Here is a 13126-nt window from a genome sequence, read left to right on the forward strand (position 1 = left end):
TGCATAAATGAAGATCTGTTGTGTGATTTTTGAAAGGGTATATTTAAGTGCTCTTCGATTAACTTTTCACAATATAATTGTAAAAAGATTTTCATTGAACCAGTATTACCCCTCTGCTTGTACCAGTTGAAAGTCATACCTAAACTTTTCAGGTCAAAGATAGATTCCTATCCTATTCCTGATTGATGGGACAGGACCACAATGTCCCTTTATTGTTAAAGCCAACAAGTTCCATAACAGAACACAGATCAAGAACTAGGGACACAAACTCTTAGTGTTATGATTCCTCTATGGCCTTGTGGCTAATCAGAGAGGAAGCCAAGTGTCAGTCAACCAGTTTCAGTTTATGCCTTCAATTGCTGTGACATAAATATGAAGTCTTAACAGATGAGTATCAGGGTTGAGTTAGCTCATTTGCACACATGGCTTTTGCTGGAGAAACTTTTCATCGTATATGATTAACTGCTGGCCCCAATAATTAACTTTCTTACAGTGTAGCCCAATGCACTTGAAAAAATACTATAATATAGTGTGAAGGATTTTATGTGTCAAAAAAGAAGGCACCACTGGTTTGCTTAGTTCTGGCATTTTTAAACTATTGCACCTTTTGTTCTATTTAGATGTTTGGAAAGAATTAGACATCATACCACTCACTTTTTTTAGTCTTCGCATTTCTTTAGCAATCACTAAGGCTTTTAACAGCAAAAGACAAGATTGCCAGTTTTTGGTACAAAACTTTAGTCTTTTTTTCTTGTCTTGGAAAGCCGTTATTTATACCCGGGAATAGTGACAGCTATCTTTTACTTGGTTAAATTAAGAGATTTTTTTAGCAAAAATATAAAATTTTCATTCCAATAAGATAAACCAGAGAAACTTCCATTTGAGTGTTGTTGGAGTTATTTTCTGGAAGTGTAGAAGGGTACTTTCCTGTATTTGTCACATAGAATATTGTTAGAAATTTTGTAGTTTTGAGTTGAAATGTTGACATCTGTTTATAATAAATTAAAAATGATGGAAAATTTTTTTAGGAAAGAGTTTATGAGGCCAGGGCACTTTTAACTCAAATATTAAAAGCTGCAGTATTCCTGCCATGGGTTTATACTTGGTTGTCTTCCATTATGGGATTCGAACACTGGGACTAAAGACAAAAACATAAGCGTCATCCTCAAGTGGCTTTTCTAGGTCATGGAATTAAATTTCTCTTTCCCTGTATCATTTAAGAGCCACTCAGTTGATTGGATTCCATTTTTAGTTAGGCAGTTTGGAGGCTCAGAGATAATTGGATATTTTCATAAACCACATTAAATGGTGTCATTTTGAATTGCTATAATGAAAAAAACACCATGTTTGATTTCAGTCCCAAATTGTGGAAGGTTATTGTGACTTACAGGCAAAACTAAAAAATTTTCTTCCCTCAGACCTATATTTTCGAAATGGATAAAGTTAATAATGGGTATTTTTGAGCTAGCACTCTATATGCATGTTTAATTTCCAATTAGCATATAACAGCACGTGATTTCAAATCAAAGAGAAAGTTATGGTGGAGTTCTGTGTAATGCTATGACTAGTACACTCAGAGCTTCCAGAAGATGATTCTTCAGTGAAAACTGAACACAGTCAAATGGAAGATTCTCTGGTTTTTCTTAGAAGGGGGAACATTGCGATACTTTGGTCAAGTACCTTTAATTTAAAAAGGTAAAAAAGTCAGCTGTTACTACTCTTCAGTGTAAACAACTGTCCTTTTTTCTAAGTATCCTGTTAAACACAATCTGAAATTTTATTTACCATAAAGGAAATAAGACTTTATTTTTCTCTAACTTTTCTCAGAAGCATTCTAAGTGAAATGAATTTGATGTACTGCAATTGGCAGTATTATTGCTGCGGGCACTAAGCTATCCACCGTGCTCGATAAAATAATGACCACACAGGGCCGGCTGAGTGGCTCAGTTGGTTAAGAGCTTGCTCAAGAGTTTGAGCTCTGAGCAACAGCGGTTTGAGTCCAGCCCGAGCTGAGCAGCTGCTGAGTTGCCAACAGGTAGCAGGATGGCTCAGCTAAAAAAAAAAAAAAAAAAGACCACACAAAAGAAATTCAAAAAACCCAAAGAAGTAAAAGGAAACATTCATGGATACTAGGTTTGGGTATGTGCATTTTCTTAAATGCTCATTATCACTGGAAGGCATAATTATCATGCTGTTTGTCCTGGAATATTGGCCCCAAAGTAATCTGAATTATCTTTTCCACAAACGTACGAGGCCCTGTGCTAAATCCGTAGTGTCCTGATGATGAGTACAAGTTGCCACAGGCATTCACTTTCAATTTGTAGCTTTCCAGCTGAATGATCTCTTGTCAATCTCTATCTGTGCTGTGAATTCTGTAATATATTATTTTAGGTTTGTGTCTACTCAATAGTGGCTCTTGATTTGTCTTCTCTGAAATGGGTTGCTGTGTCACTGATGAGTTGTCCCTCTTGTTCTGTAATTATCACGTGACAAATAGGTGTCCAGTATGTTTAGGTATCCCAGCCCTAGCCCCGGATGACCCCTCAGAGCCCTGAGCAGCAGCCACACACCTCCTCCTTGGAGATTCCAGCCACATGTGCTCCTTGTGACACCTGGGTTTTTGTAACATGTCTTCTTCCCTTTTGTTCTGCAGCCTTGGATGGGACTGAAACATTTTTTTCTTGCAATTATTAATCTTTGGGTTACTTCACAATGGCCTTTTTGCTCTTTCAGTTTTCTATCATCATAATCAATTCCCTGCACTAAATCTCCCCTAGTTGAAATGATTTCTGTCTTATTATCCCTCACCAATACAGCTGTAAAAATATCAAACCCATATCTAAAGTATTATTTCAACAGCAGAGGAAGGTTTTTTGAAATTCCATGTTTGATTTCAAGTACAATACTTGTTAGAATCTTGGAGTTTTGGTAGCATAAAAATTGAATGATTTACTTTCAATAATCTGAAAATTGAACCAATAAAATCAGATTGAGGGTGGAAGAAGGAAAAACAAACCCTTTAACATTGCACTTAGCAATGGTTTAGATTCATGATTAATAAGTCCATAGTTAAATCTGGAGTATAAAATACTTTATAAAAACACCTCAAATTACTAGTAAGGTCTTCATATTATTTGTGATCCTCTCACTGAGTGTTTTCGTCTTCCTCTTCAAAACAGCCAAGAGGAAAACCACAAATTACCAAAACAACCAGAATTAACTAGGTAATCTGCAGAGTCCTTTAACCATTAAGGAAGTCTAATTTGTAACTTAAAAACTTCCAAAAAAAAATCAACAGGCCTAACTGGTTTCACTAAAAAAATTCTACCAACATTTAAAGCAATTAATGTCAGTTTCACATAATCTCTTCTAGAAAAATAGCGAGGAGGGAGCCCTTCCCAGCTCACTTTTATAAGGTCAGTATTACTCTGATACCAAAACCAGACAAAGACAGTACCAAAAAAAAAAAAAAAAGAACTACAGACCAGTCTCTCAAAAATTTAGATGCCACAATCTCAACAGAATATTGACAAATTGAATCCAACAATGTATAAAAATAAATATATACCATGACCAAGTGGAGAAGTATATACTGTGACCAAGTAGAATTTATTCCATATATGCAAGGCTGGTTTATTTATTTATTTTAAGCTGGGCCATCCTGCCACCTGTTGGCATCTCAGCGGCTGCTCAGCTCGGGCTGGCAATCAAACCGCTGTTACTCAGAGCTCAAACTCTTGAGTGAGCTCTTAACCAACTAAGCCACTCGACCAGCCCCACAAGGCTGATTTAACAGTAAAGTATCAGTCTGTATAATCTACCATATAAATAGGGCAATGAAGAAAAATCACATGATAGTATCAATTGACACGAAAAAGATTTGACAAAATCTAACCCCATTCAAAATAGCCAAGGGTTCCTACTTTGGGATCTGATGGTGTTGACTCCACTCTCAGGCAACTTTTCTCGTTCTTGACACTCCCCTAGATAAAAATAATGCTTTATGTATCTAACTTTGTGAAGGAGTCAGATTTTAAAAGAAATACATGGATGGAAATGGTATATCAAACAGACTTATTGTATTATAATTTTTCAAGCCACAATTTAAAACTGATTTTTTTCACACAGAGAAAATAGTATTTTTCTAAATAAATAATGTAGTTGGAAATTTCATAATTACTCCTATGATACGTACTCTGTGGGACTAAGCTAATAAGCATAACAGCTCGGTTCCCAGGATCCATAATTATACATTAACATTTGAGTGAATACATTCATTATATAGCCAGGATAGCTATTTCCAGATCCATTGCTAATGTACTTCCTGGCTAAAGCTGAAAACTCTTAAGAGCAATTAACTAATTTCATGAATTAATATCGTTTAGATATCAGTCTCTAGAACTAAATGGAATAATGTATGTAAAATGCTTAGCACATTTCCTGCCATACAGTAAGTACTCAATAAATGATAGCCATTAGTATCAGTATTATAAACTAATGATGTCATGGAGTTTTCTACGTTGAGTACTGCCACAGGTAAATTTTTCTTACTGTAAAGCATTTTCAAGCTATTGATATATTTTTCAAATGCAAGGTTTTATCTGATGGGAATGCTTTTATACTCTTAAGTTCAATCACTACTCTATCAATCCAAGGTTTGATTAAAAGATGGTAAATCAGTAGTTTTTTCCTGTAGAAGACTTGGGCTATCTACATGCTACATATAAAATGTAGGTCAGTAAAAACAAATGCTGCCACCTAGTGTTTTAATTAAAGCCCTTGCTACAGAAAAGCATCAGTTGGGTACTCTCAGAAGCTGATGCTGAGACTGAGTACTGTAGGGCAAAAGGTCTATGGAGGGGTAGCTGGAACGAAATTTAGCGATGAATTGGGGTGGAAGCTGTATTGGACAGGGAGAACCTTAGACCATGCTGCAGTTCTGACAGTCTTGGCGAACACAATGAGGATCTTGAGCAAAGATTGCCCATGACGACCCCCACTTGGGTCAGAAATGGATGGTACACCCACCATGCTCGGTCACTGGCTGGGGCTACCCTGGAAGAAGAGTGTGGCTAGAAAACTGAAGCAGAGCCTGAAAGCAACAACAGTTGGAGCTTGTCAGCTAATTCACTCTTTACAGCTAACTGGTAAATTCCTTTTATTTTATTTTTTTTAAAGATTTTATTGGGGAATTGGGGGATGGGAACAGCGCTGGGGAATTGAGGGAAGGGGAACAGACAAGTTGCTGTCCTTTAGCTCTTCAGTCTAGTTGTGGAGGATGTTGCTTCACTGCCCCAAGCTGGCACCATCATTGCGCTCTTCCCAGGTGAGGCAGATCAGTCGCCGGCCTCTGGACGGTCACTCAGGGAGGCTGCTGGCCACTCACGCTGGCTGCTGGCTACACATGGTAGCCCATGGCAGCCCACTGCAGCAGGGCCTGCAGCCTACGCCGTTGCCAGCGAACCACGGCAGCCCAGCCCCAGGTCAAGCTGCCGTTCACCATCTTAGCTGCAGAGGGCAGTGTCACTAGCCCTCATATGTGAGATCCGAACTGGGGTCCTCCGGCATCCCAAGCCAGTTCTTAACCAACGTGCCACTCGGCCGGCCTGGTAAATTCCTTTTAGGAGGGAGAGATGAGCAACACACCTCCATGGCTTCCTCAGAAGAAATGCTGGAGACTTATAGAAGTAAAATTCCTGTTTGAGCTTTTTTGCTGCCAATGACTTCCTTACTTATCTGGACTCCTTTGAAAAAGCTGGGTTTAAAATCAGGCTTCTGTGGAACACCAATCAGCTAAAACTATGTAATAACCTATTTCTAATTCAGAAAGATGTAGAGTATTTTTTATAAAACTTAAGGTAATGAATAGAATCTTCTCAATGTTAAGTTTTCTTCTATTAATTTTTCATAAATTTGGTACCTCATATGATGTATCTGCTTATAGGTATTAGTACACAACCGTGACAGGAATAACTGTTTATACTTTTTCTTGTACTTAGGTTTGTGGATGTAATTTTATATTATTTACTTACAGTAGCCATTTTCTAGTGGTAAAAATACTGTTAATTTGTTAGAATTAGATCCAGTATTTTATGTGTGTCTGAAAAATGCTTAATATTTTGAAAACAGCAGCACTTGTTTGCATTGTTAAGGCACTAGACAGCGGTTCTCAACCTGTGGGTCTCGACCCCTTTGGGGGTTGAACGACCCTTTCACAGGGGTCGCCTAAAACCATCGGAAAACAAAAAGATATTTACATTATGATTCATAACAGTAGCAAAATTACAGTTATATAGAGTAGCAACGGAAATAATTTTATGGTTGGGGGTCACCACAACATAAGGAACTGTATTAAGGGGTTGCGGCATTAGGAAGGTTGAGAACCGCTGCACTAGACCAAAATTTAGAACCCCTCTGTTGCCATTAAAACTAAATAATAGAAGCAGGGTACTGCTTCTCCAAAGATAACTAACAGCTTATGCAAAATTATCTGTACGATAATTATATGAATGCTTTTTTAAATAAAAAAATTCAATTATGCAAAAGAATCAGTTATCAATCAGTTACATTAAACTGGCTACATAATAAAAATTATTAAATTACAGTGTAAGGGAAGCAGGGCCTGTGGTTAAACATCTTTCTTAAATTAACAGGTCTATCTCCTTAGTCTTATTTTGTTATATGGGGATTCATTCATTTTGGAGTGCCTACAGTGTAAGAGGCGCTGTGGGTATGCAGCTCTGAACAGGTGCTTTACAGAAGAAAAACACATGTGGCCAAATTGCATATTCATAAGTGCTCAACCTTAGTCATCAATGAAATGCAAATTAAGAGCACATTCAGATAATATTTTATATCCCTTAGGTTAAAAATCTAACAAAGCCAAGAGTGAGGATGTGGATCAAGGTGAACTCTCAGTGTATATTATGATGTGTGTGTAAATTTATAACTCACTTTCAAAACCAATTTGGCAGTTTCTTGTAAAGTCATGCATTGAAATACCCTGTGGTCCAAAATTCCACTCTTAGATATACATCCTGGAGAAACTTGTACTGGAATGCTTACAGCAGTACTTGCTGTAATAACAAACTATTAGAAATATCTCCCAAATCCATTGAGGGGAACACATACATTTTGGTATATTCTGTTTATTCAACGAAATAATATACAGCGGTAAAAATCAATGAACTACAGCTCCCCACATGGATGAATCTTAGGAACGTAATTTTGAGTGAAAAGCAATTCCCAGAAGATTCATATTGTATGATACCATATCTATAAGCTCAAAAATGAAACAATGTGTTGCTTAGGCATATGTAGCACTATGTATTGTTTTTAAAGTGAAAGGATGGATGCTAAATGCAAAAGTGGCCAATGTTTACATCCATGGGAAGAGGAGGCGCAACGTAGGTTTTTGTTAAGGTTGAAGGTTTTGTACTGGATAGCGGGTTCATGGAGAGTCATTATATTATGATACATAATTTGTATATATGACATATGAAGTCATTAAGTTCACTAACTTAATTGTCCGACCTCGTATATGTTCTTTTGTAATTTATTAAACTTTTAAAATGATTTGGGTAATTTAAAAAGCAATAAAACAATGCTTCCTTTTCAGTAGTATATTGCTGCATCTAAATTGGTGAATGGCAGAACTGACATTGGAACCCACATTTTCTGTCTCCCAGACTAGTGGTCTTAGAGAGTCCACTTAAAAATAAACAGAAAAACAGAACACAACAGTGTACACTATACTTTCCCACTAAAGTGTTCTTTTTCTTTCTTTTTAATTTGTAAAAATAATGATTGGTTATTATAAAAAATTCAAAGAATACTTAAGAGTATTAAATAAAAATAAATTCTTCCCTTCTGCACTTCTTAACTCATTTTTTTTTCTTTTTTTGGTCTTGGTCAGGCAAAGGCCTTGAAATTAGGTACCATATTTGGACTCCAGCAAATACTTTGATACTCTCCTAAGATATCACTCCGAATAAGATGCTCAAATGGGGGCCAGAAAACAGAAGTGGTCAATTTATAGTACTGAGCATCTATCCCCAATGAGAAGAGGAACATGGCCAATGTCAAGGGGTAAAAATCGGAGTGGCTATGGAAATTATGACACATGAAGAAAGTTAGAACTGAGGACATGAAGCCTTAAGAGAGACTCCCCAGGAATCTGTGGTAATCTGAAAGTGAGAAGTTAAACACCTGTCATATGTAGGCTAATTCTGTGGGGCTCAAAGGAAGAAAGGAAACAACAACAACAAAACCACACACAAAAAAAACCTAGGGTGAATTTCTGATAATTAGAATTTGTCTCAAAAGCAAACAAAGACAAACAACAGCAAAAACCAAACCAAACCCTGTACGTTGTAAGGTAGTAAGTTTCCTAACAGCAGGATGTCATGGAGAAGATTCATTCACTCACTAAATGTACAGTTTGCCCACACTCCACTCAGAGAAATAGTGTGAGCAAAGGTGACTTCTAAGACCTCTTGCAGTTCTGAGCAGCTAGGATTTTACACTTAAAAAATGTGAGTGTTAAATTGAAGCCAAATGAACTGCCACTCTTTTACAAAAATGTTTTATTAGGTTGTCGGAAAAGTTATGACGCATTTTTGCAACGAAAAACAGAAAAAATATGTCATGACTTTTCCAACAACCCAATATATGATTTACAGAAAAAAACCCCCAGTGATTCAGAAAGAGTTTTATCAAAGCTCATGGATACACTCAGAGTGGAACTTATGGCTCATGACTGACAATATTAATGGAAGCACTAATAAAAGTTATGATATGTAGTAATAAAACAGCAAAGCACGGACTCATAAATCATATTCCAACAGGCTAAGGCAGGTTGTCTTTCCTTTGTGATTTAATGGAGCGCAGATGTTACGCTAACCTTAGCTTTCCACAGGAGACCTATAAACCTCAGGATAGGCTAAAGACTATGGTTAAACTATACTTGTTTCAAAGATAAAATACCAAAGAATGAACACATATGAAAAAAATGTGCCATTCTAGACCTACAAAGTGGAAATGGTTTAGTCAGCCTACTTGATAGCACAACAGCACAGGAGGTTGCTCACTGGGTACTGGTAAGATTCTCTTGGGCGGCTGTTCCCCTAGTGCACACCAGTTTCTCTGGTTTCTGGGGCGATTTCCACTCAACTATTTCAAATGGGTTTGGCAGATAAGAGAACATGTAATGTGAAATGAATTTTAAGAATACCAGTTTGTGGTTTAGGATCTCTAGGGTGCAGAAAGAACTAAGAAAGTGAAATAGTTTAGAAATTAAGAGGAATCCAGAGTCAAATGACAAAAGGTTAAAAAAAATTTTTTTTTTAAGGAACAGGTTAGGTGATTATTGTAACTGCTGAACTCTTATAAGGATTCTTAGCTGCAAAGAGAACTGGAAGGACCCTACCAGTTAATAAGCTAGAACATTACAGGAAAGTGAGCCCCGCACCCGTGGCGCCAGCAGAGAACTCTTTGGGACTTCTAGCTAGGGCTTCCCGCCCCGGGTCTCAAAAAGGTGTGAAGAGCATTCGCTTCGTCCCCGTCGTTCCCCGGCCAGCGATTGGACCGCATTCCTCGGCTGCCCGGTCCAGGAGGGTACCGAGAGGATAGGCCAAGCCCGCGTGGCAGGCGGTGGAGACGCGCGGAGAGCTCGGAGGGGCAGCCCACAAACAGAGCCCCAGCGCGAAGGGGGGGTCGAGGGGGTCGGGTCGGGTCCGCAGGTGGGCTTTAGAAGCAGGTGACTCCGCTAGGCAGGAGCGGGCAGTCAGACCGCGGCCGTCAGTCGGTCGTGGTCGCCACCGCCACCGCTGAGCGTAGCTCAACGCCAGCGGGAGTTGGGAAAAAGGGTGCGAGTGCTTGGGGAGGTACCCACCTGGCGCGTCCCAGGAGCGCCACCCTCGCTCCTAGGCATCCGCGGGAGCTAGGAGCCCCCTGGAGGGGAGGAGGCGAGCGGTGGGCGGGACGCGCACCTTGTAGTCCTCGCAGGGCCTGTGAGGTGGCGGTGTCCCCCGGCAGCCGCACTCCACTTTCCTCTCGCCTGGGTGCTGAGGCGCCGTCTCCCTTCGTTCGGCTTCCGGACCCCGGTGGAAAACACGGCAGTCCCCTGCCTGCTCCGCCTGGATCATGAGGGGGGCTCGGGAGGAGGAGAAGGCGAGTGACCCGAGGGCGGCGACGGCATTCAGGGGGCGACCCCCTGTCTGAGATGCCCCCACCTGCTACCATGTGCCGCCGCCTCGGATACCCAGTCTATCGCCACACTTTCCCGGTGCCAGCTTGGCTCTGAGTCGTGTTTCTGAGCAGAGTGTCCCAGGGACGGGGGACTCAGGCTGGCTGTGGACTACCTGCTTCTCTCGAGATCCAAAGAGATGAGAGCCCGCGCCTGCCCTTCCCCTGGTTCTTCTTGGCCCTCTGCGCTTGTATGGAGGGGGGAAGGTGTGGGGGAACTGAGCCCTCTGACCTAGGGGTCCAGCGTGCAGGGTACAGTGGCAAAGGAGGCGGTGGCAGGGAGGGCAGTCAGTAGATTGGTTACAGGAGGTGGACAGGAGTTGGAGGATAGAGAAGGGAGAGAGGTTAATCCAGAGATTTGGAGACCACTTGCAGGGACTAAGCCGTTGATGCCCTTCTAATTAGGAGTGGTTACAATTTTTCTTCTCCCCCAGCTTCTTTTTTAAAGACTACTTTCCCTGGAATCGGAGTCCTAACTACCCCTCCCCAGCCCTGTCCCGCCAAGAGCTGAGCGCTGCCTGCGTAGCGAAGCAGCGCTTTCCCGAAAGAGTTTGTCTTCGGGCAGATTTCTTGAAGAGAAAAAGAAACCAACAGGTTGCCACCCTGATGCCACTGGTTTCTCCTGCCTGCGTTGGCCCAGCGCGGAGTGTGGGAGGCGAGGCGGGTGAGGACGCTATGGCTTGGCTTGATCCGTTGGCGCCGCTCTCGGTGCTGCTGCTCTGGATGCAGCTGGCAGACCCGGCGGTGGCTACCTCCAAGACCCTGGTGTGCCAGGGAATCATGGTACCCATGCGCCGCGGCATCAGCTACAACCTGACGTACTTGCCCAACCAGTTCAACCACAACACGCAGGACGTGGCGGGCCTGGAGTGCACCAGTTCTGACCGCTGGTGGAGATTCACAGCTCTCTGGACGTGCGCTTCTTTCTGTGTTCCATGTACAAGCTCATCTGCCTGCCCGGCTATCACGAGCTCCTGCCGTCCTGCCGCACGCTGGGTGTGCCAGCACGCCAAGGCCGCCCGTTCCCTGTTCGTGCTCCAGTAGGGCTTCGCCTGGCCCAAGCGCATGAGCTGCGACGGCCTGCGGTGCTGGGCGGCGACGTAGAGGTCCTGTGCATGGATTACAACCGCAGCGAGGCCACTACTGCGCTCCCAAGGCCCCCCCAAAGCCCACCCTCCAAATCCACCAGGTCCTGGGATAAGGGGCTAGCGCGCCGCCGCCAGGAGCCCATCGGTGTGCAAGTGCCCCTAAACCTTCGTGCCCATCCTGAAGGAGGCATACGTCATCTACAACAAGGTGCGGTTGGGGCAGGTACCCAACTGCGTGGTTCTCTGTTTTTAATACCAATCCTCTCCTTTAGCCCTGATGAGCCAGCGCACATTCACCACCTTCTGGATTGGCCTGTTGTCTGTACTGTGCTTTGTCTCTACCTACACCAGCGTGGCCACCTTCCTAATAGACATGGAACACTTCTGCTACCCTGAGTGCCCCATCATCTTCCTTTCAGCCTGCTACTTGTGCGTGTTACTGGGCTTCCTGGTGCACCTGGTCGTGGGCCATGCCAGAGATGCCTGCAGACGCAAGCACAGCCATACTCACTAGGAGACAACAGGCCCTGAGCTGTGCACTGTTGTCTTCCTGCTGGTCTACTTCTTCGGCATGGCCAGGTCCACCTGGTGGGTCATCCTGTCACTCACCTAGTTCTTTTTTTTAAAAAAAGATTTTATTGGGGAATTTGGGGAAGGGAACAGCGCTGGGGAATCAGGGGAAGGGAAACAGACAAGTTGCTGTCCTTTTGTTCTTCAGTCTAGTTGTGGAGGACGTCGCTTCACTGGCCCATGTTGGTATTATCATTGCGCTCTTCCCGGCTGAGGCAGGTCGGTGGCTGGCCTCTGGACTGCTGCTCACAGAGGCTGCCAGCTGCTCACGCTGGATGCCAGCCACTCACAGTAGCCTATGGCAGCCCACTGCAGCAAGGGCTGCAGCCTATGCCCTGGCTTGCCACTCACAGCAGCCCAGCTCCAGGTGGAGCTGTTGTTTACCATCTTAGCTGTAGAGGGCAGTGTCACTGGCCCTCATGTAGGATCCAAATGGAGCCCTGATGCTCAGAGCTGGCTTCCCAAGCCAGCTCTTAACTAATGTTTCACTCAGCCAGCCCACTCACCTGATTCTTGGCAGCTGGCATGAAGTGGGGCAAGGAGGCCATCTTAGGCTATGCGCAGTACTTCCACTTGGCGCGTGGCTCATGCCCAGCGTCAGATCCATCAGGGCGCTGACACTGAGCTCCATGGGTGGGCAACCAGAACCTGAACTCACTGCACAGCTTCTTATTGGGCCTTCTGGTGCTCTACCTGCTGGTGGGCACGCTCTTCCTTAGGGTGGGCTTCGCATCGCTCTTGCACATCCCCAGTGTATTCAAGCAGGGTGATACCAAGACAGACAAGCTGGAGAAACTCATGACCCGCATGGGCGTCTTCATGCCGCTCTGCACAGTGCCTGCTAGCATCGTGGTGGCCTGAAACCTGTACCGGCGGCACTATCGCGAGAGCTGGGAGGCTGCGCTCACCTGCGCATGCGCGGCCCGACGCCGGCCAATCTCGCGCCAAGCGGAACTACTGACTGGGTGCTCGTGCTCAAGTACTTCACGTGCCTCCTGGTGGGCATTAGGTCGGGTTTCTGGATTTGGTCTAGCAAGACTGTGGAGTCGTGGCGGCCTTTCACCAGCCGCTGCTGCTGCCTCTTTCAACCGGGCCACATGAGCGACCGCGCCAGGGTTGCCTCGGACGGTGCTGAGGTGAGTACAATACTGATATACAGGACTGGGCCTCCAGGGACAGCTGCAGCTACCTACTACAAGTAGGTGACCCTGTCACACGTGTAG

At 43.5% G+C, this 13126-nt stretch overlaps 1 pseudogene; it reads left to right on the top strand.

Moving 5' to 3' along the window:
- The first annotated feature begins 10920 nt into the window (after nt 1-10920).
- LOC109390396 (frizzled-5-like) lies at nt 10921-13126 on the top strand (annotated as a pseudogene).

This window comes from Hipposideros armiger, unplaced genomic scaffold (genome assembly GCF_001890085.2).
Source record: "Hipposideros armiger isolate ML-2016 unplaced genomic scaffold, ASM189008v1 scaffold_266, whole genome shotgun sequence".
NCBI lineage: Eukaryota > Metazoa > Chordata > Mammalia > Chiroptera > Hipposideridae > Hipposideros > Hipposideros armiger.